Source organism: Coenobita brevimanus, chromosome 80, assembly GCF_032717465.1.
Source record: "Coenobita brevimanus isolate Jiangsu-jjx chromosome 80, ASM3271746v2, whole genome shotgun sequence".
Lineage (NCBI taxonomy): Eukaryota > Metazoa > Arthropoda > Malacostraca > Decapoda > Coenobitidae > Coenobita > Coenobita brevimanus.
In genome coordinates this window covers 56356206-56380248 of record NC_137033.1, presented here as the reverse complement: position 1 = coordinate 56380248, position 24043 = coordinate 56356206, and the positions used below count along the sequence as shown (strand labels likewise).

Sequence of the window (24043 nt, the reverse complement as noted above, 5' to 3'; positions counted from 1 at the left end):
CTCTATCACCCATGTGCTTTAACATCCTGATTCTCAAAAGTTTTCGAGTTCATTCTGAACAAAATAAATATAAAGCATCCCTCCTATCACAACCTTCTTTCTGATCATCAGCATGGGTTCTGCCAGGGACGCTCCACTGGCGATTTTCTCACCTACCTTTCAGACTCCTGATCATCCTCCTTTCGGGACTTTGGCGGAAGCTTTGCCATTGTACATCTCAAAGGCTTTCGATCGAGTCTGGCATAAATCTTTAATTTCCAAACTGCCATCTTACGGTTTCTATTCTTCTACCTGTGCCTTCGTCTCTAGCTCCCTTTCTGGTAGTTCTATAGCCGCTGTAGTAGACGGCCATCGCTCTACTGTTACATCTATCAATAGTGGTGTTCCTCAGGGCTGTCCTATTACCAACTCTTCCTTTTATTCATCAATGGCCTAAGTTCTACATCTAACTCTATACCCTCACACTTTGATCATTCCACCCTTCACCTTTCCATTCGCTTCCTGCAGCGTCCATCTTAGCAGTTACTTCAACAAACAAGGGATGAGGCTATGGCACACCTAATGTCTGACTTGGCTCGTATCTCTGATTGGGATATAAGTAATCTTGTTGTTTTTCATGTATCAAAAACTCAGTACTTAAACATATTAACCAAACAAAATCTTCCACAGGAGTACCCTCTAATGTTTAATAATACCCAGCTCAATCCTGCATCATCTTTAAACATACTTGGGGTTTCATTCTCTTCCGATTTATCTTGGAAAGATCATATTACATCTCTTGTAAAATCTGCCTCCAAGAGATTAGGTGTGCTAAGCCGACTCTGTACCTTCTTTACCCCTGCACAGTTGTTGATTTTAAACACAGGCTTTATTTGCCTCTGTGTTGAGTACAATTCTCATGTGTGGGGAGGCTCCCCACAAACACCTCTTCTCAGTAGGGTGGAGTCAAATGCTTTTTGTTTCATTAACTCTCCTCCTGTTATTGGCTCTCTTCAACCTCTGTCTCTTCGCTGCACTGCTGCCTCATTATCTCTTTTCCGTCGTTACTTCAATGGTCACTGTTCCTCTGAACTGTCTGTCTGCACTCCTCCACCACTACAACGGGCGAGTCACCCATCTAGCAACAAACTCTCATCCCTTTTCTGTCCAACTCTCTAATTCAAGAGTTAACCATTACTCCCAGTCCTTCATTTATGCAGCTTGTCAACTCTGGAACTGTCTCCCTCTGTATTTCCTACTTCCTATGATCTACAGTCTTTCAAACGCAGTGTGTCCAGGCATCTCGAAATGAACGGATTTTGAATTTGGCTCTCTGTTGTATTGTGTTTGTGCTTTCCTGAAGGGTACAGCTTGCGAGCTCCTGGCCTTTTATTCCTTCTTCCTTGCATAAAAAAATAGTTTGGCTTTACCTGATGTGGCCTTAGCTGAATTTTATGGCGGATTAATAAGAATTACTGTAGTAAAAAAATCAGCTACTTAAACTGCAGTAATAAGCTAACACAACAGTGAAAAACTAGATAATACACATAAAGAAAATATGAACAACAGGGAATTTTTTTGGAGTTGCCCAGAATGCAGCAATATGGACTCGTGTGAACTTTCCCAATATCACAGTTTGAATATTTTTTTAACTCAAGGCGTCCTGATAACGTATGGATACGTTGCAACATTTTGTCACGGTGAATCCCGATAACATAGCCATACATTTTGCAATTGCAAGGTCCGTCATTTCTACAATGTTCAAATTTCGCACGTGATTTCTTGTACGTAGACGGACACCTTCCGCCACCTGCCACCAGGCAGAGACAATCCCCAACCCCCCGTGACTCATGCGCGCCCTTGTCTTGGTCACTCACCTGCTAGCAGTGACCCAGCACAGACATTTGTGTTGAGGTCTCTCTGACGCCAAAATTTCAAGCCACCCTTGATGCCTTCACAGGCGACAGTGATTCACCAATCGATGATGATGTGGTAGACAAGGACTATGTGCTGCCTGATGACAAAACGAGCAACAGTGATGAGGAGGTACCGTCGCCAAGGAAGAGGCAGTATGTGATGCACCGCAAGACAAGGGAAGGCCAGCCTGCACCTCCACCATGTGCATGCACCTCTCTGCAACCTCTAGACGAAGACTCTGAAGAAGACAAGGACAAGGACAGAGCCGTGGGACGTGGTGTTACCACATGGTGGGGGAGGGAAAGGATTTTGCCCCAGGGAGCTGAAGGTGTAGCGAGAAAAAAAAAAAGGTATTGTGCTTCTGTTTTGCTTGGGGAAGGTGCGAGTGGTATGGCAGGAGTGAGCAGTGAAAGTGATGGTAGTGAGGAGGCAGCACCCAGGCGACCACATGGTGTACCTGGGCAGTGGGCAGGTGAGGAGCCGCCATGCCCTAGCACCTCTTTCTCCCAGCAATATTCCTGTGCTTCCTCCCCACAACGCCATGATGTGAGGAAAGAAAGCAAATGAAAGGGAAAGCGGAAGGGAAATGGGAGAGGGAAGAGGAGCGCGAGTGGGGAAGGGTGCTGCTCTCCACCTCCCCAACCACCCCCACCATCCCCAACACCCTCTTCTCCCCGCCCCGACAAAGTGGAGGATTGGGATGTTGGTGTGTCGTGGGACTGGAAGGATGGGAGTGACTTCACACCTATCATTCACCAGTTCACCGAGGAGTGGTGGTCTGGCTGTACTGCTCCTGAACTCCATGCAGGCTCCACCAGGGTGTATTTCTTCCACTTATACTTTGGTGAGGAGTTTGTGGAATGATTGTGGAGCAGACCAACACATTCGCAAGCAGCCAGCACTGTGAAAGTGAGCGTAAAAGTTTGACAAGTAAGCACTCCCACCAATATGACTACCCAGTTACCACAGGTGAAATGTTCATCTTTTTTTGCCTTGGTTCTCTTGATCGGTATTGTATGGAAAAGACAAATTCCAGGATACTGGTCTATGGAACCTATGACCAGCACACCTTTCTTTGGGAAGGTATTCGGCCAGAATAGATTTCATCAAATTCTGAACCACCTCCATGTCACAAATTGGCGCGAGCGTATTTGTAGGTTCGTGACATTTTGTTTCAGTGTGAAAACCACGAATTCTAGTGGAATTCCCACTGTGTATCACTCAGTTCAACCGTCCTAGCATTCTCTCAACTGGGACGGTTTTCAGAACATTTTTCACTGTTTCATAAGTGATCATCCGTGCGCGCGACATTAGTGCCTTCACTGAGTGATTTATTGTGAGCGTATATCACTCAGTTTCTTTCCGTTGACCGTTGAAGTAAACACGGCTGGCCCTCGCCCACTTTCATAATTCAAAGTTAGTCAGGCTTTGATCGTCGTGAGAACAGGTTCGTGTGCCCAGAGTGGAGCAGTGCCGCCGTTGTACAGCGAGTTCCTGAAATCCCCACATAGACTGTGATTCGACGAAGAGGTTTAGCATATTGCAGTGTCCATCCTACGTACCAGCGCCCAGTCATTCCGCTTAGCCCCCTCTACTGACCAGTATTTCTTTTTGTTTTCTTAGGTTTAAGTTTTAGCGTCTGAATGAGCGAGTGAGTGTATTTCCCTTGTTATTTTGAATTCATTTTGAGACGCATGTAACGTAAAATTAAGTCACTGTAATCAATAAATTTATAGTTCCTTTCTTTTAGCTTAATGTAATTAAAATCGTGTTTTATTTCTCCACATTAAGCTTATTTTAGTTGCCACTCCTAGTTCGCACAAACGCTTTACATTATTCATAACTGGTACTTAGGCCAGTCCTTTTGTATTAAGCTTAAATCCGTTGTGCCAGCCAGGAGTTAATGCCCCGGCAAGAACCTGTTTATAACTATTATTGATTGTCAGGGGTGGAGTCACTTTCTCTAGAGGCTAACAGTACTAACAAACAGCACGTGTGAGTAATTAGTCTCTGCTGTGTACTGTTGAGAAAGTTTATAAATTCTCATCCTTAGAGAATCGGCGAAGTAAGCCACCATAAAGTAAAACTTACTGCTTGATTTCACAAGCCAATTCCTTGTTTCTATTATCAAGCAACATTTTATCAATTCATAAATTGTTAAATTCACATCCCCCCGTGACATCTGGCGACCTCATTCCAGGATATTAATTCCTAGCTCTAAAGTTATTAACGAGATAATACCCGGTACTCACTCACTCATACTTAGGTATTTATCAGTAAAGTCTATAGGCACTATCTTACTGGTGATTAATGATTCATTTCTATTAATTTTACGTAATAGTTTTCAGTCATTTTTTTTTTTTTTACTTTCTTTCTTTACCAGTTTAACTAGATACAACTGGTCACCAGTAACCTGCGCCTATATTCTTTACTCTTGACTATTGGCATTTCTCTGCAAAATAGCAGTCAGTACTTAGTCTTTAGTTCACTCAGACTGAGTTAGCAACATGACTACTAACGTCTAAGTACAGGAAGCTAAAGATATGGGGCTTAGCAACCTCGAGAAAATTAAGGACTACGTCCTCTCTCGGTTTAGTTACGAGCAGCAACGTGAGAATGATGCTCGTGAAGAGCTTCGAATTCAGCGTGAGGAACGCGAAAGTGAACGCGAACATGAGTGAGAACAACGCGAGGAACACGAGAGAGAACGTCAACACAAGCAAAAACAACGCAAACTCGAGTTAGAACAACGTGAGAGAGAACGTCAACTCGAGTTAGAACAACATGAGAGAGAACGTCAACTCGAGTTAGAACAACGTGAGAGAGAACGTGAATACAAGCGAGAACAACGAGAGAACGTGAATACGAGCAAGAACAACGAGAACACGAACGTGCTGAGCGTGAGGCACGTGAAAAACATGAAATTGAGAGGCTGAGGCTCAAGCGAGACTCCTTGGCTTCAGACACATCTGGTGCAGCTAACCCAAGCTCCACGAGCGCTCTCCCTGCACATGTTCTGGTGACCCCACACATCAAGCTTCCTCCATACAAAGAAGGCGAGCGAATCGAGCTCGTTTCGAAGACATGGCTCAGCTTTACCAGCTGGATGAGGCAGCTAAGCGACTCCAGTTTCTTAGCTTGTTTGAGGGCCCTGCCCTCGATATTCTCCACAGAATTTGAGGAGACAATCTCACGTATGAGATGATGAAGGCCGCACTCGTCAAAGCGTACGGTCTCACAGTTGACGATGCCAAGAGTCAGTTTATGAGGGCGCGTTTACAAGAAAAGAGGCTGCCGTTCAGTTTCTTGATCGGCTTCCTGCTTACTTAGATGAGTGGATGGAGAAAGATGAAACTCCTTCCACGCATGAGGGGATAATCGACCTTATGCTGAGCACGCAGCTAGAAAAGTCGTGGCCTGCTGAACTTATGGCTCAGCTCAAGATCTGCCAGGTAAGGGATGCCAGCCAAATGGTGGAGAAGGCTGATGCATTCTTCACTGCATGCGGGTATCAAACTCATAAGCAACACACCTGGAACAGGAAAGCTGACAAATCTGGGAATCCATCTCAGACTGAACCCCAGCAACAAGGGCATTCTCAGAATAATGGTCAAGGTCCAAACAAACTGCAAAAGATGGACCAGGGGCAAAACACTCAGAAACCTGAGTGGAAGCGGTACGACAAGTACCCTAAGCAGCAGTATCAGCCATGTAATCAAAGGCTGGGACTGTCCTTTTCTGCAACAGCCCCAGTGTATCGGAGGCAGGAGGTGAATGTAGCCTTCACTCCTCAGCAGCAGCACGGTGGTGTCGTCCCTAGCACCACAGGTACTTCCCTACAGCTCTCTAGTCCCCCAGCGACAGTGAACACTCTGCCACAGGAGGTCAACACTCCATCTCCCCAGACAGTGAGTACAACCCCTCAAGTATCTAATTCTCAGGGCACCATGTTTGCCGCATCATTTATTCAGCAGCCTCATCAGTGGCTGGCTGCTTCCTCCACAGGCCCTCCCACAGGTAACAATGCCTTCCTTGTTCAGCCAGGGTTTGTGGGAGACATTCCTGTGAAGGTCCTGAGAGACAATGGTTCCTCAGGTTGCTCTGTCAGGCAGAGTCTAGTTCGGCCTGAGGAGTACACAGGTCAACAGATCCAAGCTAACCTTATTGATGGATCAGTGAGATTGTTCCCTGAGGCACATATCCAGGTGGCATCTCCATTCTACACTGGTATGACAGTTGCAGTTGTCATGCCAGAACCTTTGTTTGACCTTATCATAGGCAATATTTCAGGTGTCAAGTATAGTTGCACTGAAGATGACACTACTCAGACTTCGGTTGCAGTAACACAAGCCATGGCTGAGGCTCCGAACTGTGTCACCCCGGTGACCATTGCATCGTCGCAAGATCTGATTTGTAGCCAAGAGGTTGTCCAAGAACAACATTCTGACCCAACACTTGCTGCTGTGCGGAAGAAACAAATGGGTAGAGTGATTAAGTATTCACGGGGAGGTCAAGCCAAGTTTCTTTGCAAACAAGGATGGCTGTACCATGAGTCACGGACACCCCAGGGTGAGGTTCAACTGCAGTTCATCGTTCCTGCTAAGTACCGCCAAACAGTGTTAGAATGGGGTCATTGTTCAGCCTCAGAGGTCACATGGGCAAAAGAAAAACCCAAGGCCGTGTCCGTGCTGACTTTTTCTGGCCAGGAATGGGACCGGAAATTGATAGTTTTGTGCGTTCCTTCAATGTGTGTCCACGTACAATGAATCTGGGACATGTCCTTCCTGTGCCGTTTGAATCCACACCCATAATCTCAGAGTCAGTTGAGAAAGAGGGCAGTGGTAATGTGGGTGCAGACCTGACGTCTCGCCTGTTGGCCCCACAGGACACATCATGTCCAGGGCCTGTACATACATATGTACCGTATGTTAAGGGGAAAGTTCGAGAACCCCATAGGGACAATCCGAGGCTGTGTATGAATTACCTTGTGGTGTTTCGAGCTGTGGGCCTCTCTCAGGATTCCCAGAGAATGTCCATTATCCACATGAGTGTTCACACCCATGGTGGGTGTTAAAATGTGACCTGCCCGAGATTGCGTAGGGATTCTCAGCTTGCCAATGTTAATCATAAGTGTAATGTAGGGTTTAACCAGTGAACCAGGCCCTAGCGAATTGCAACGTTTGATGTCCTGCACAGGTGCCCAGTCTTTTTGCTCAGTTTGACCACGTTTCCTGGTTAATAATAACGTAGGTTTAGGGTTTAACCAGTAAACTGGGCCCCTTTGGCTTAGCAAATTGCAGCGTTTGATGTCCTGCACAGATGCCCAGTCTTTTCACTCAGCTCCCCGTCCTGAGACTACATTTCCTGGTTAATAATGTATCCATTAATAGAATAATGGTGTACTTTTGCAACATAAGTACTGATTGCTAGGCGGAGAGAGAGAGAAATGACACTTTTGATGCTCCACCTTGATTGCTTTCGCAGGTGCAGCTGGTGGGTGCGGCATTGTCATACAGATCAGCTGATCGTCGTTGCATCCTGCCGCCTCTTCTCTTCTGCCTCGTCGTCATTATTTACAATTGTATTACATAATTTTACACGTAGGCACAGTTACACCACAACTGTCACACCTACACCATGTATTACATACATCACGCTACATAGCAATTAGTTGTTAATGTAAATGTAGTGAACTTTTCACTCAGTTTGACCTGAGTACAGGATTTTTCACCATCGTCTTGGAGTTTTTTCCTCAAGCTTGCTTCTATTAACGTAAATACGAGGAATTTATGCTCATGGGCGACCGTGAATTTCTCCTGTAGCAGGGTAGTACACACACCGCAGTGTGAATCTTGTGTGACTGAGTTAGGATTTATATATGTATATCGAAAAAAAAAAAAATTGAAAATTTTGATTTTGATGGGGCGTAATGTCACAACTTGGCGCGAGCGTATTTGTAGGTTCGTGACATTTTGTTTCAGTGTGGAAACCGCGAATTCTAGTGGAATTCCCACTGTGTATCACTCATTTCAACCGTCCTAGCATTCTCTCGATTGGGATGGTTTTCAGAACATTTTTCACTGTTTCATAAGTGATCATCCTTGCGCACGACATTAGCGCCTTCACTGAGTGATTTATTGTAAGCATATATTGCTCACTTTCTTTCTGTTGACCGTTGAAACAAACACGGCCGGCCCTCGCCCTCTTTCATAATTCGAAGTTAGTCAGGCTTTGATCGTCGTGACAGCAGGTTCGTGTGCCCAGCGTGGAGCAGCGCTGCCATTGTACAGCGAGTTCCTGAAATCTCCACCTAGACGGTGAATCGGCAAAGAGGTTTAGCGTATTGCAGCATCCATCCTACATACCGGCGCCCAGTCATTCTGCTTAGCCCCCTCTACTGACCAGTAATTCTTTTCGTTTTCCTAGGTTTAAGTTTTAGCGTTTGAATGAGCGAGTGAGTGTATTTCCCTTGTTATTTTGAATTCATTTTGAGACTCATGCAATGTAAAATTAATTAAGTGTAATCAATAAATTTATAGTACTTTTCTTTTAGCTGAATGTAATTAAAATCACGTTTTACTTCTCCACATTAAGCTTATTTTAAGTTGCAGCCCCTAGTTCGCACAAACGCTTTACATTATTCATAACTGGTACTTAGGCCAGTCCTTTTGTATTAAGCTTAAATCCGTTGTGCCAGCCAGGAGTTAATGCACCAGCACGAGCCTGTTTATTACTATTAGCATTAGTTATTGACTGTCAGGGGCGGAGTCACCTTCTCTAGAGGCTAACAGTACTAACAAACAGCACGCGTGGGTAGTCTCTGCTGTGTACTGTTGAGAAAGTTTATAAATTCTCATCCTTAGAGAATCGGCAAAGCCGGCATAAAGTAAAACTTTCTGCTTGATTTCACAAGTCGATTCTTTGTCCATATTTTCAGACAAGCAAACATTTAAAGTATTTTTAATTCTTAAATTCACATCCCCCCGTGACACTCCACTATTACGATGCCGACAACCCTGCTAATGCAAAGAACACCAATAGAATAAGGAGAATAAGCATGGTATTTGATCACCTGCAGGAAGTTCCGCTCATCCTTCTATACTTACAGAGACCTAGTCATAGATGAAAGTCTCGTGTCATGGAGAGGCAATATTTCTTTTTGGCAGTACATACCCAGCAGGAGACACCATTTTGGGTTCAAGATCTTCATTATGTGTGACTGTAAAACTGGTTATGTGCAAGACAGTCTTGAACACTGGTGCACAGACAGACATAACAGAAGATCGAAGTAGTGGACTCTCTGGGGTCGTGGTAAAGACAATGATAGAGCAGTACTTTCATTGTGGTCACATCCTGTACCTGGATAACTGGTATATTAGTCCCCTTCTCGCTCGGAGCCTTCACCATCACGCCACCGGAGTCTGCGGCACAGTCAAGAAAAACCATCGCCATATGGTCAAGGTTGGGAGGAAACTTGACAAGAATGAGGTGGTTTTCTTCAAGGCAACCGACATCCTCACCACCATATGGAACAACAACAGGGAAGTTTTCCTCCTGTCAACGGTACACCATCCCCTGATGCACTGCACCAACTCCATGGATTACCGCAGCAAGGGGAGGCTCCATATTTGGAAACCGGAGTCCGTACTGGACTACAATGTCAACATGAGGCAAGTAAACCAGTCAGACTCCATATTTCCAGTGCAGAAAGTGCCAGGACCACGATGAAGTGGTACAAAAAGCTCTTCTTCCACTTGCTCGATATCACGGTCCTGAACTCCCACTACCTCCATGCAATGACTACGGGAGCCTCTGAGACCTTCGAGGGGTTTGTGAGGGAGCTGTCTTGGGAAATTATCACAAGGTATGCAAAGGACAGGCCCCACCACCGCACCTGCCACGCCACTGCTGCCCAGTCTCCCCTACGCCTCTCAGGACGCCACTTCCCAACCACTATCCCTCCTCAACCGGATCATCTGAGACTCCAGCACCACTGTCACATATGCAGCCAATCAAGAGTGAGGGCAACAACTCAGAGAAAAGACACGAGATACGAGTGTGTGGAAAGCAATAAGGGATTGTGCATCGAGCCTTTTTTTCAAAGAATACCACCCCTTAGTGCGTTATTGATACAGTGTGTGCTTGAGATATGACGCTCACAATAATACTAAATGCTCTACACAGGCGGTAATATGACGCTAACTATAATACTAAGTGCTGGAAATATGCGATAATAAACGTATGACGCTCACTATAATACTAAGTGCTGTAAATATGCGATACTATGATGCCCACTATACTAGAAAGGCCTGTAAATATGTGATAATCTGACGTTCACTATAATAGGCCTGTAAATATGTGACAACAGTTATATAAGTTGGAAACTGGTATAATATTAGTGGAAAAGTCTAATGTAAGTGGAAAAATAGAATATAAGTTGAAACAACAGTCATAGTGAGTCATATGTGCAAGAATCGGCCAATTTTCAGGTGATCGCTATATGGAACAATGCTTATATCGCCTATATTTTTGTTTGAAAACCAATATATTCCTGTATTACATGTTTTTTTTTGTACCAAATTAATACCTGGTAAATATCTACCTATTCTAAGTAGTTTCCCATTCTAATCCCTACCACAGAAAACGTGACAGCCGCAGCGCGGCTCCAGAGAACACGGTACCAGGTGCGTGGAGGGTCCCCTATTTAGACCAATTCTAGGCCCAGGAGAATACTTTCTCCATGATTAACTATTGTTTCTCATAAAAAGCGGAAGTTTGAGCCAAAAAATAAAAAATAAAAAATCTGCCGGGATTGGGGGTCAGTGGTGAAAAATCTGCCAGGATGCGTCGGGTTAATGCAAATGAGGAGGAACCAATGGCCAGAAGCTCGCCTATACTCGGTAAAAAAAAATAAACACCCCACATTTTTACATTTTTCTTTATATTCCCTTTTCTGTGCATTTATTTTTTATATATGTAAACTATCTGTAAGTTTCATAATTTGCACTCTTCAGATAGCTGGCTGTAGTTCTTTTAATATAAAAATAAACTATGGTATTACGAAGCATAAACTGCCTAGTCAATGAAATGCAGTACCCAGCTCAACGATTATATATATTTTTTAAAATATCCATTTAAACAATTCTATGTATTCTTTACCAGTACTGCGACCTAAAATATTCATACTACCATATACTTTCCAATAACAGAAAGGAATTTTCTGTACAGTAGATAAATAATGGTGCAATAGTCTTTAGACCATATGCGCCAAACGACCCTAGTATAGGACGGAAAATAAGAGAATCCCAGGGTAGGGACCAATGAGCTTCGCGGATACGAGCCGATAGGCGGAGGATAGTACGCTTAGCACCCTTCCAGCACAATCCCTCACACAGGAACCCTGGGTGTTAATGGGTTAATATTATCTTTCATCATATGCTAGATACGCACAACCTGTCGTCTTCCATGTCATCCCTGGACCAGCTTCTAACTTTTTCCGTCACCCCCTCCTCATTATATAAACTAAATTGTCAAAACATTACGAAATATATTTGTGTAGTTTATCGTTCCCCCAATGCTTCTTCGGAACCCAGTGTATTTGATTCCATATCCACTCAGTTGAGTAACCTTAACCTTGCCCTTGGCACCGAAATTACCATTTTGGGTGATTTTATCATACATAATGTTGAATGGTTATTGCATTCTGCCCGGACTGACAACGCTGGTCTAGAGTGCGAGCTGTTTGCGGAATCGTTTAATCTCACCCAGTTGGTAAAACAACCAACCAGAATACCTGATAATCCTGACCATAATGCCCATCTCTTGGATTTATTCTTGACTAATAATCCAGATCAATACAGGATAGAGGTACTGTCACCACTTGGATCCTCTGACCAATCTCATCAAAGCCTCATTAGTTAACCCTTCCACACCTCCCCGTTCTGAACCTGTCAGGGTGACCCGATGGCACTTTGATAGGGCAGACTGGGATGGATTTAGAAATTATCTTGCTGACATTCCATGGCAGTCTTTCTTCTCTAGTGATCCCAATTCTACCCAGTCCCACATTTGTGACTTAATACTAGCTGGTATGGATTTATTCATACCAAGTCAACAGTTCACTAAAAGATCGAACTCTCCAAAATGGTTTGATGGCAACTGTGCCAGAGCAACAGCCCAAAAGTCATTAGCATATAACTCTTACTTAAAATCAAAAACATCTGAATCACTCTCCCATTTAAAAATTGCTAGAAATCATGCAAAAGTTGTATTAAATCTATCTAAATCAAACTTTCTTCAAAAGCAAGCATCAAAACTACTTGACAACCCTAATGACAATAGAATATTCTGGTCAACTCTTAATTCTTTCAATAATAACTTTAACAAGTCATCTTCCATTCCCCCACTAAAATCTTCAGATGGCAACATTACAAATGACCCACGTGGGAAAGCAGATATCTTTGCCAGTACCTTTGCCAGAAACTCTACCATAGACGATACCAGCCAGAATGTCCCAGTACTGGAGCTTGATTCTCCCAAAATTGACCCACTTAAAATACAGACAAGATACGTAAAATCCATCCTAGACAATTTACCTACCAACAAAGCTCCAGGCCCAGATGGAATTCTGCCAATTGTTTTGAAAAAGTGTTCCCCTGAACTTGCCTCTGTCCTAGCTAAATTATTCAGACTATGCATACGTACTTCTTTATTCCCAAATTCATGGAAAGAAGCCAATATCCACCCAATTCCGAAGAAAGGAAGTTCGTCTAACCCCTCTGATTACAGACCAATAGCTGTCACATCTTCTCTTGGTAAGGTATTTGAAACTTTAATTAATAAGCACATTGTAAAACATCTTGAATCCAACAACTTAATTAGTGATAGACAATATGGTTTTCGCCCCGAAAGATCCACCATTGACATACTCAATCTCTTAACTCATACCATCCATCAATTATATGATCTACATGGAGAAACTCATGCAGTAGCTCTTGATATCTCTAAAGCTTTCGACAGAGTATGGCACCGTTCCCTGCTGTCCAAACTCCCTTGCTATGGACTAAGGTCTTTTGTTCCTTTGATTTCTTCATATCTTAGTGACAGGAAAATAAGAGTAAAAGTAAAAGTAGATGATGTATATTCCAATTTCCACTCAATTAACACCGGCGTGCTGCAGGGATCAGTTCTGGCGCCAACCCTATTTCTGGTTCATATTAATGATCTCTTATCCGTCACCCACAATCCCATTCACTCATATGCAGATGACTCAACACTACATAGGTCATTCACACTCAGACACCCATTTACGAAGTCTAATATCTCTACCTCTCAACTCAGTACAGCCATCTCCATAAATCAAGATCTAGCTACAATCAGAGAATGGAGACAAAACAACCTTGTCTCTTTTAATGCTTGTAACACTATATATATACAGTTTACTAATAGACAGATATTGCCAGATTCGTACATTACCTTCAGTGCTACTAATATTCCCATCTCCAAAAGTATTGAAATTCTTGGCATCTCACTTAACAGTGCCCTCAGCTGGACCTCTCATGTCAGATCACTTGCTAAAACAGCCTCAAAGAAACTTGGATTATTGTACAGAGTCCGTAACTTCTTCGCCGATGAGCAGTTAGCTATAATTTATGAGTCATGTGCGCTCTCAGCTTGAATATTGCTCACCCTTGTGGAATGGTTGTGAAGAGGTAGCATTAAGACAACTTGACAAAATTCAGAACAAAACTGTTAGAATCATTAACAACCATGTCATTACATATAAACTACCTCCCCTGCAAGTAAGAAGGAATGTTACCTCCCTTGCATTATTTTACAGATATTTTTTTGGCAAATGCTCAGACGAAGTTGCGTCCATGGTGCCACCTCTCCATGCCTTCCCTCGTGCTACACGGGCATCTGGTAGCGCTCATGACTGGAATGTCACTCAACCATATTGCAGAACTTCTGCCTATCAGAATTCTTTCATTGCCCGAACTGCATCTCTCTGGAATTCGCTTCCCCAGAGTTGTTTCCCTCCAAATTTCAACCCACAGCTGGTCAAGTCTAACTGTTACAGATATTTTATGAATGGAGGACGCCAGTAATCTGGTGTATGGATTTTTTTTTTTTGTACTCATTTGTTTTTCCTTCCTCCATTCTGTTATTTATATATATATATATATAAAATAGCTTATGATTGCACCGGCAGTACTGTAAGCTGCATACTAAGCACGAGTCTAATACAACAAGAACGTATACACAAATTGTTGCTACTCGGTGCCTAATCTACATTACTAATAGGATACCCTGTTAGTTATATTTGCTGACTTGCACATTTACCGGCTAATTAATGCTGCAGTTTCACAGGAAAGGTTCCCAAAATACCAACACCTTACCATGCAAAATTTTGAACACTGACCTTTTACTGTGGCACTAATACTGCATCTTTGGCTATTTAGCTTTCAAAAGGCATTTGTATAACAATATATAATAAATTAAGACCTACATGTGTTCAACATTTATATTTGGGAGAGGTACGGAGGTGACTAAGGATTCCATGTGAATGTGGAAGCGGTCTTTTATCGTTATTTTGCTGGTTTGGGAGCTCTACAACCCAGTTCCAATGATATGGTTAAGGCACTTGCCAACAACTGCGAGGAAAACTATGGTATGCATGCGTGGAGAGAGAGAGAGAGAGGCTATCTGTACTCACCTTGCCAGATGCTGCAAATATGTCTGTGCCGACTTTTGCTTTCACAGGTATTAATTTTGATCCAGGTAATTTGGAAGACTTTGCTGCATATCCACATGTGTCGACTGTAGTCCCAAGTATTCACCAGGTGTCCACAGACTAGCTAGACAACAAAGTAGTCTATGCCTTAGGACCGATCACACGTTACACCACCACTGAATCCATCAGCAAACTAACGCTGTGCAATGGGCATTGTTGCCAAACGTACCTTGATAAGCGATAACCTGAACATTAAAACTAACTAAGCTATACGAGAACAGTTCAAACTTTCGTGCTAAACTGGACTTCAAAATGCGCTTGGTATAGAGTAAATCTAAGCTTTTTCGCACTGAATTTTATGAGCAAGGTCTTGCGGCAAGAGCGCCAAATTGGCAACACTGGCAGTGGGCAGTGGTTACTGGTTATTGCTGCTGCGTTTGGTGCTCCCCCCGCCCCCCCACAACCTGCCCCTAAATCTAGACATGCCTTGTTCCATTCGGGATCAATATTTCTTAGCTTATTTACCCCCTAAGCGTTTTTCGTGCAAACTGAATATTTGTAAACGATTTTCTAGAGTATTAAGCTTAGAGACAGTCGAACCCCGAGAGCAAGGTGGAAAGTTGGGAGCCATTTGGCAGCTCTGCTGGACAGTGCGTGTGCTACTAAAGATCATACAAGAAAGACTAGAAAAATAGAAAGCTAACCAACGAACATGCAGCATTCTAGTTCGTTGCATTATCAATAGATGGGGTTGATAGCCATAATGTTTTCGACTGAATTTCTCGGCGAAAATTTTGAACGAGATATAATCAGTGCGAAAGGATAACCATGTTGCATTTGTAAATCATTCATTCATTGCCAGACGCCATGTATCCCAGACGGGGTGGCCAAGGGCTTAGAGATAATTGTTTTACAGGGAGGGGCACTAATCCTCCACCAACCCCACTTGACGTAGGGATGCCAACAGCATCTGGTGTTCCCAGGCAGTCACCCATCCAAGTAATAACCAGATCCAACGTTGCTTAACTTCGCTGATCGAACGGGAAGCGGTGTACTCAACGTGGTATGGCCGTTGGCACATTTGTAGGCTAAATGCTGGAAAAAAAAAAAAAAAAAAAACGGGTTTTAATGTATTTCAGGAGGATAAGGAAAGGTAATTGTACTTAAAATGCAGCAAATAAGGGCGTTAGCCACTTAAATGCATATAATTTCATTACAATAAAATGATGGATAGTGCAGACATAAGCTGTGGCATATCACGTATGTTTTTAACTCGGGGGTATGATATTTACCCGACAAAATATTTTCATTATATAAATGCATGGTAATTAGGCACTCCATTATTATACATTTGACAACATTTAGAACAGCTGTAGATATTAAACGTATTACCTATTATTACCTTTCAATGCATGATTCTATTCTGCTTTTTGTTTTGCTTTATATTTATATTCATGTTACTTTTGTCCTGTATTATTCTGAAATTTGTTATTTGCATCTTCATGTATGATACTTTGTTCTATTTTGTATACGACACTCTTTGTTTTGTATTATTCTCTTTTTTCAATAGTTCATTCGTGTATAGCACGTTTTGTTATTTTCCATTTATCATACAATGATCTGTTTTCATTTCCACGTGCATTTTCTGCATCATAATACTGATGGATGAGGTTATTTCATTTATAACTGCGTATGCATTAACATATTTCTGTATGTCATATTAATTTGTCTTGTGTGCATGGATTTACTGTTAATGAATTTTATCTGCTGATACATGCTGATGTATCAATTAAGTAAATACATATGCCTATTCCCTGTTATTTTGTATCAATTAAGTAAATACATATGTCTATTCCCTGTTATTTTGTATTAGTTAAGTAAATACATATGCCTATTCCCTGTTATTTTACCTTATTAATATAAAAAACAATATACAATTTTCAGATGTTAATCCGATCTGTTAAGCCAGATAATTATGCGTAAGATTGGACTATTTTCATCAGTGCATTTTGTATCTACGTACTGCATGCCGAATAGCAATAAAGTGGTTCACACACACACACGTATATATATATATATATATATATATATATATATATATATATATATATATATATATATATATATATATATTCTCTCTTTAATGATCGATACTTTTAGAGTTTTGGCGATACGTATCAAGGACAGCAGTATACACAGTGTGAAATTAAAGTAATCCCGCATCCCTTTCAGTGACGAAAATCCTTTTCCGCCGTTTCATTGTAGTTTGTCCTGGCTCCCTAGATGGCTGTCAGTAATGCGAGAGCACTATTTTGTTATAGATATAGATAGATAAATAGATAGATATAGATAGATATTGATATACAGATATATATATATATATATAAATACTGAGAAGGCTTCTTGGGGTAAAGTGGCAAGACAGAGTTACAAATGAAAGAGTAAGGGATATTACGAGAGTGGAACCAGTTAATGAATATGTGAGACTGTCTCGCTGGAAATGGCTGGGGCACATATACAGAAAAGAAGGTAGTTTAATACAGGATGTGCCAGAGTGGATTGCTAGAGGAAGAAGAGGTAAAGGTAGGCCGAGGGAAACCTGGTTGAGGACAATGAAAAAAGAAGCAGGAGAGGAGTGTTGGTGGGACCTGAAGGAGATGGCAAGAGACAAATATTGGTGGAGAGAGTTCATTGACGCCCTATGCATCCCGTGGGGTGCCACAGGAAATGATTGATTGATTGATTGATATATATATATATATATATATATATATATATATATATATATATATATATATATATATCATCAGCCGTCCATTTGAGTGTCCACTGCACGACCGGCCTATCCCGACCGAAGTGGGGACGATACAGCCAATGTATCTCTACCAAGTGGCTTATGCTGTCTGGTCGAGATTGTATGTAGTTTGAGAAGTGCTTGTAAATGTAACTGTAGTGTTGTAGTGGCTTTGGATATGTGTGTAGTCTGTGAATCAAGTGTAATCGGCCCGCGCAAGCAGAATGTGTGCAAGCATACTTTATAGTAAGCGACACTGGTTCAACAACAGCACCCCTTATGTCCGCCAAGCAGTACGTGGGGAGAAGAACGCTTCCAAAGTTTATTACCCTGGCGGGGCGCTAACCCTCGTTCTTCAGTGTACAAAAACACACACTACCACTGTACCACAATATATATATATATATATATATATATATATATATATATATATATATATATATATATATGTATATATATATATATATATATATATATATATATATATATATATATATCCACCATCCAATCCTATGTTGCCCAATAAGGAGTGTAGGAGCCCGGGGCTAGGAAAGTTGGTCCTGACATTTAAGATGAGAGTGACCAGCCTCACTTCTCCCTGAATGATATTACATGAGCAATAACCCCAACCACCCCTCAGATATAAACTTTCACCAGCTCAATCCGATTGGAGCACCGTAATTACCCACTACACCACCAGGCACCATAATTTGGTTATATGGTTACCATCCAACCTAGTAAACGGTTTCTTGGTGTACAGGAAACCATTAGGCTTGTCACTCAGTGTTGTCACCCACAGGCAGAAGGAAGGGGAAAGAATGAAGGACAGAAATACAATAGATGGAGTGTAAAGTCACCCGTAGGCAGGACGTGGAAAAAAATAAGTAAAGAAAGACAGAAGAGGAAGGAAGGAATGGAGGGAGGAGAGGAAAGGGCAGACACCCGAGAGCAGCACTACATTGAGCGAGTGGATGGTGAGCCCCCATGAGAGTAAAGTGATGGTTATTGAGAGAGAATATGACTCTCAGTGTGATGTCACAGTGAATGGAGAGAGACTGGAATTGGTGAGAGTTCAAATACTTGGGTACAGTAACAGAAAAGAGAGGAAAATGTGCAAAAGAAGTTGAAAGTAGAGTGACACAAGGAATGAAGGCCTTGATAAGAAACAGAGGCTTGAGTGTTGCAGCTGCACGAGGCTTACATGAGGGAGTGTTAGTGCCAATTCTAACATATGAGTGTGAGACTATGGTGTGGCATGAAAATGAAAAGTCAAGAGTAAGAGCAATGGAGATGGGACTGCTGGGGAATGTATGTGGGGTACAGAGGGTGGATAGGATACGAAATAATGTGATTCGTGACAGGTGTGGAGTAAGGAAGTCGGTGGACACCAGAATCGAAGTGAGTGTCCTGAGATGGTATGGTCATGTGGAAAGAATGGATAGCAATAGAGTGGTGAAAAAGGTATACCTGAGCGAATCTGAAGGAGGGAGGAGGCGAAGTAGGCCAAGGAGAAGGTGGAGAGATATGGTGGATGAGTGTTTGGGGAAGAGAGGTTTGGAAGACGGTGAGGCTAGGGAACTGACAAGAGATCGAGCTGGCTGGATGAATGTTGTGAGAAGTGCATGACCAGGGATTTTGGCGTCCATTGTGAGCATGGGAGCGTCCGGACTGACTCAGTCGGATACGTTTGTGTGAAGCTGCAAAATGCTGTGAATGTTTTTGGCGCATCCAGTAGAGTCAGGATACCGGGGGCTTGAATGATGAGTGAATGGAAGCTTGGCCTATTGGATTGGGCAAGTTTGTGCTGTCTGGACATTGCTACTCTTCACCCTGCCCTAGGGTGGGAAAGAAGGTCGGGATGATGATGATGATGATGATGATGATGATGATGATATATATATATATATATATATATATATATATATATATATATATATATATATAGTCTCTCTCTCTCTCTCTCTCTCTCTCTCTCTCTCTCTCTCATTTTTATTTACTTATTAGCATTCATGTCGGTTTGTTAAACTTACACAATTTATACACCGTCAGTTCACTTCAGAAGTCAAGTATACTGGTTATTATTATAGCAATCCATTCATCTGATTAAGTTCCCATAGTTTTGAGGAAGTGCCAAAGAACTATTAATCATAAGTATAAACTCTACATATGTGCACTATTGCTCTGATGAATCATATGTATACTGATTTGGTGTTAGTTTACGACAGTACTGTAAATATGAAAATGTCTTATATTATGTCTGATATTCCAAGATACGAGTAATATCTACAGTATATAACAACACATCAGACAGGTAGGACCTCCTGTATATATATATATATATATATATATATATATATATATATATATATATATATATATATATATATATATATATATATATATATATATATATATATATATATATATATATATATATATATATATATATATATATATATATATACCTAGGCTGCTTCCCCCAAGGAAAGGGAGGTAGCCGAGACAGGACAACACACTCCCCATTTACTCATCCATTAAAACACATTCATTCGCATCTTAGCCCCAAGGGAAGAACGGACAGATCCTCACCGACATCATATATATATATAGATATATATATATATATATATATATATATATATATATATATATATATATATGATGGTGCATAAGTAGGTTGACATTTACCATTTATTCCAAAACAAAAGACTCACTTTTACTCTCATAAGTGTTCAAAGTGTCCACTCTCACAACTGACACATTCCTGGAGTCTGTGAGCCACACTTCGACACATAAGAGTTTTACATAACCTAAGACTTTTACAAACATAATAAAACATAATGTCAACCTACTTTTGCACCACCCTGTATATATATATATATATATATATATATATATATATATATATATATATATATATATATATATATATATATATATATATATATATATATATATATGTAGTATAATGTGGACTTGTGCCACAGAAATTTCTCGTGTTACTGTGGGAAATATATATATATATATATATATATATATATATATATATATATATATATATATATATATATATAATATAATATAATATAATGGGACTTATAAGAAGGACTTGGTAAAACAAGGAATCTCTTCTACTCTGTTGCATCCTGTTTTGCACCAGAAGCGTAGGGGGCTGGGGATGGATGGCTATTCAGCCCTGACCCTGAAGATGAAGACACGCCACCCTTTCAAGAGCCAACCATGGTGTGACTCAAAGTTTTTACTCATTTTTTCATTGATTGTCCCTTGACTCGCCGACAAAGCCCGGACTAGTTAGGGCACTCGTGAGTTGCTGGGACGACTTGTTGGGCCTCACGATATTTTAACGCACACGTCAAAGTATCGTGGCCTCCTCAAGACTTGCCAAAAGTCGTGTCACAGTTACGTTGCAGTCGGGAACGTCGTATGTCGGTCGTGAAGCAGTCTTAGCTCAATTGGATGCTTGGTGATGCGGTCATTGCGTGTCGTGATGCTTTCGCCAACAAAAAACCCGTTTTGACTGTGTGTCCCTCATCAACTGACTAGACACACGAGAGATCCATGGTGATGCTCTGGGTGTCATTGGTGGTTCAGGAATGATGCCCCATCCCATGGGTCGGTTGTGGGGTGTCCTGGGGGGGTCGGGGTGCATTTCCCAAATGCGTCACGAAGTCGTCTTGCGTTCGTGGGCGGTCGTGTCACGGTCGTGGCTGACAAAAATTCGTTAAATTTCAAATTTGAAGACTCGTAGCTCCATCACCTCACGGTAGCCTCGTGATCTTGTTGCGTTCTTGAGGACGTCATGACTGGTCGTGACTGACGTAGTCGTTAGGCAGTCATGAGCAGAGCAGATTCGCGGCCTGTCGGGAGAAGTGGGAACCAACTAGGACACAACCTTGAGTCGAGCTGCGGTCGGCCCTTGAGTCGCGTATGTGTGACAGGGGCTTACATGAGCAAGAAACACTAACCACCCATCAGACGCAAACTATTGCAAAACACATCCAGTTGGAGCTCCTCAGCCAATTAGAACACCAGGCGTTCATCTGTTTACATCGTTACCACTCAAAGTTGCAAATGGTTCTCGTGATCACAAGAAAGTATCTTGTTTGTTACTCTGTGAAGTCATCTGAAGAATGAGCTATATCAAGTAACTGGATGGTGGGTGTCCCCATCTACCTCCTGAAACAAGATGAAGGAAAATAAAAGAGCACACATTTAGCAAATATGTTTTAGAGCGGGAAACACAACTCCAAGCTTTTATAAATAACACAAAAATATCCTTATCACACAGGCAACTACTGGTAATATTAAGGGGAAATGTATACACTTGAACAAGAATTTTACCAGTAAATGTAGCCTATCAGGAACCCATTTTCTACTTGAAGACCAACGAAAGAACACTAACGGTAGCACTGTCGTCAGATTTGGAGGATGGTTAGCATCTCATCGTCAGTGTACTATTTTCTTCATACTCCAGTTTATCATTAATTTGTGTATCAATAAATATATATTTTTTTACCGACATAGACTTAAAAAATTGCATATAAGAAAATGTGAATATGCAAAACTGACGAACTGGAAAAGAATAAATAACAGAGTCAATCCTGGCCTAACAGCCATATTGTCTTTAGTTAAGGAAGCTGCCTGGTACCTGGATATTACGAGTACATTCCTGCGTATCCCAGGTTTGTATTATATTGTGTGGCAGTAATGGAATCGGTGGAGACGTCCAATCAATTCAGTCCAAAGGAGTCTTTTATACAGCATTTCTACTTCCACATTGTTTTATTTTAACTGATGGTCTCTCGTAGTGATGGGGTTACAAACAGTACACAATAATTCCGCCACAATAAAAGCGCCTCCCCGAAGCTAAATGAAGCAGTCAGGTGTTTGTACAAATACAAAAAAATATTGACGCTCAAAGGGTTAAAGACCAATAATATACAGAAAGAACAATAACGCGTTGTATGAAAACTAAATCGTCAATGATGATGTGCCAGGAAGCCATTTAACCCACTGAACCTAGTGACTTTCTTTATTTAAATTCTTGCTACTTCCAGATGTTTCTCAGGGCTGTAACCAGGACTTGAAAACAGACGAGGCAAACACAGCCCTACTAGGGGGTCCAAGGGCATGCTTCCTCGGATTTTTTTTTTTTTTTTTAGTCCTAGCACCAAACAATGCAATTGCAGATGAATCTGAACAGATTTAAATTAAGTAACTAGGCAAATTTCAAAAATGTTGCTACAGTTGTATGTTCTTATTAATGCCATCTATAATGGTTGGGCGCACTGCATTCAGTTATATGTGTTGCAATGCGGCATATTCATACATGCTAGAAAGGATTATTGGCATCATGTTAAACAGTAATGAAGCAGGTGTTGGCTGCTGCATCGTAGTGACTACAGAAGCTCAATTAAATTTTACTCTGATGATACTGAAGACTAGCTGGTCTGTCTTATTACTCTTAACCCACTGGATCCCAGGGGTGGCGGGCGAGGCATGGCACTGGGTGGGTACGAAGTGTACCGCCCTCCGCCTGTCGGCCCATAGGCCCCTACCCTGGGGTTGCCTACTTTATAAGGACTTGAAAAATCCCAGTTCTGGCCAGTATTCCGGACACCGGGCTCCAATGGGTTAATATAACTGAAATATTTCTAAAACCAACCATTATGTAATTAGTAGTAATCATGAAGCACTGCGGGTTGAGGATGACAGGGATCAGTTTAGATTTATGAACGCGATCAGAGCAAGTCCCTGGACTTTGGAGTGGGGGTGGATTGAGCAGGCTGATAAAGGAGGGGAGGGGGAGAGGAGATGCCAGACAAGGCGGCTGCCTCGTCTGCCTCAAGGTGGTTACGGGCATGTTTCTATTCAGCTTAGGGGAGATGTCTCGTAAAGAGGGGTATAATGAAGGTTGCATCTAAACCTTGCATTTTGAAGTCTACCCTGGGCTGAATGAAATAATCAGCAGACAGCATTAATAATATGTATGGCAGGTCCCAGGACTGGACTTAGACGAAAACATAACCCGAAATCAGCAGAACATTTAAATTGTCATCGCCATAAACGAACACTACAGTAGGCTTTCGTCAGTGCTACCAACACAGATGATGCTAGCTGGTATATTTTCAAAGGCTACAAATAAAATATAAGCATTTGTTTAACAGTGTCAAGCGCAGGAAGTCTCTGTCTTCATACTCTGTACGTGGGGTTTCCAGTGACGAACACGAAATTTCCAGAGATTTTAAGTAGGTAAATTTTCCACTACAATTAGGCCTTGTCCTTTTAGATCATAGGTATTATCAAGCCTGCTTCTCGCTGCAATATACCATCACTCACTGTACCTTTACTTTCTACATGAAGTCGATTTTCAGCATGTTTCTTCCTGTAGCTGTGAATCATCATTTCCTCAGGACAATGCGGCAGTTTTCAAACCTGGTTCTTCCTCTAGCAAATGATCCACCATTAAAACGGAGTAAAAACACATGTACATTCACTTAAATAATACATGTTCACACAGAGGTCCACCTCTGGATACGTAACATTCCTCTTGACTATGGTACTGGCATGATGATGGTACAGTAGGTGTCCGAGGGGAT

The 24043-nt window shown here is 41.8% G+C and overlaps 1 non-coding gene across 1 annotated transcript; it reads right to left on the bottom strand.

Moving 5' to 3' along the window:
- Positions 1–15587: 15587 nt before the first annotated feature.
- Positions 15588–15706, bottom strand: LOC145409452 (5S ribosomal RNA). The gene has a single exon (XR_013899107.1). It is a non-coding gene; the product is annotated as a 5S ribosomal RNA (ribosomal RNA).
- Between the last annotated feature and the right edge of the window lie 8337 nt (positions 15707–24043).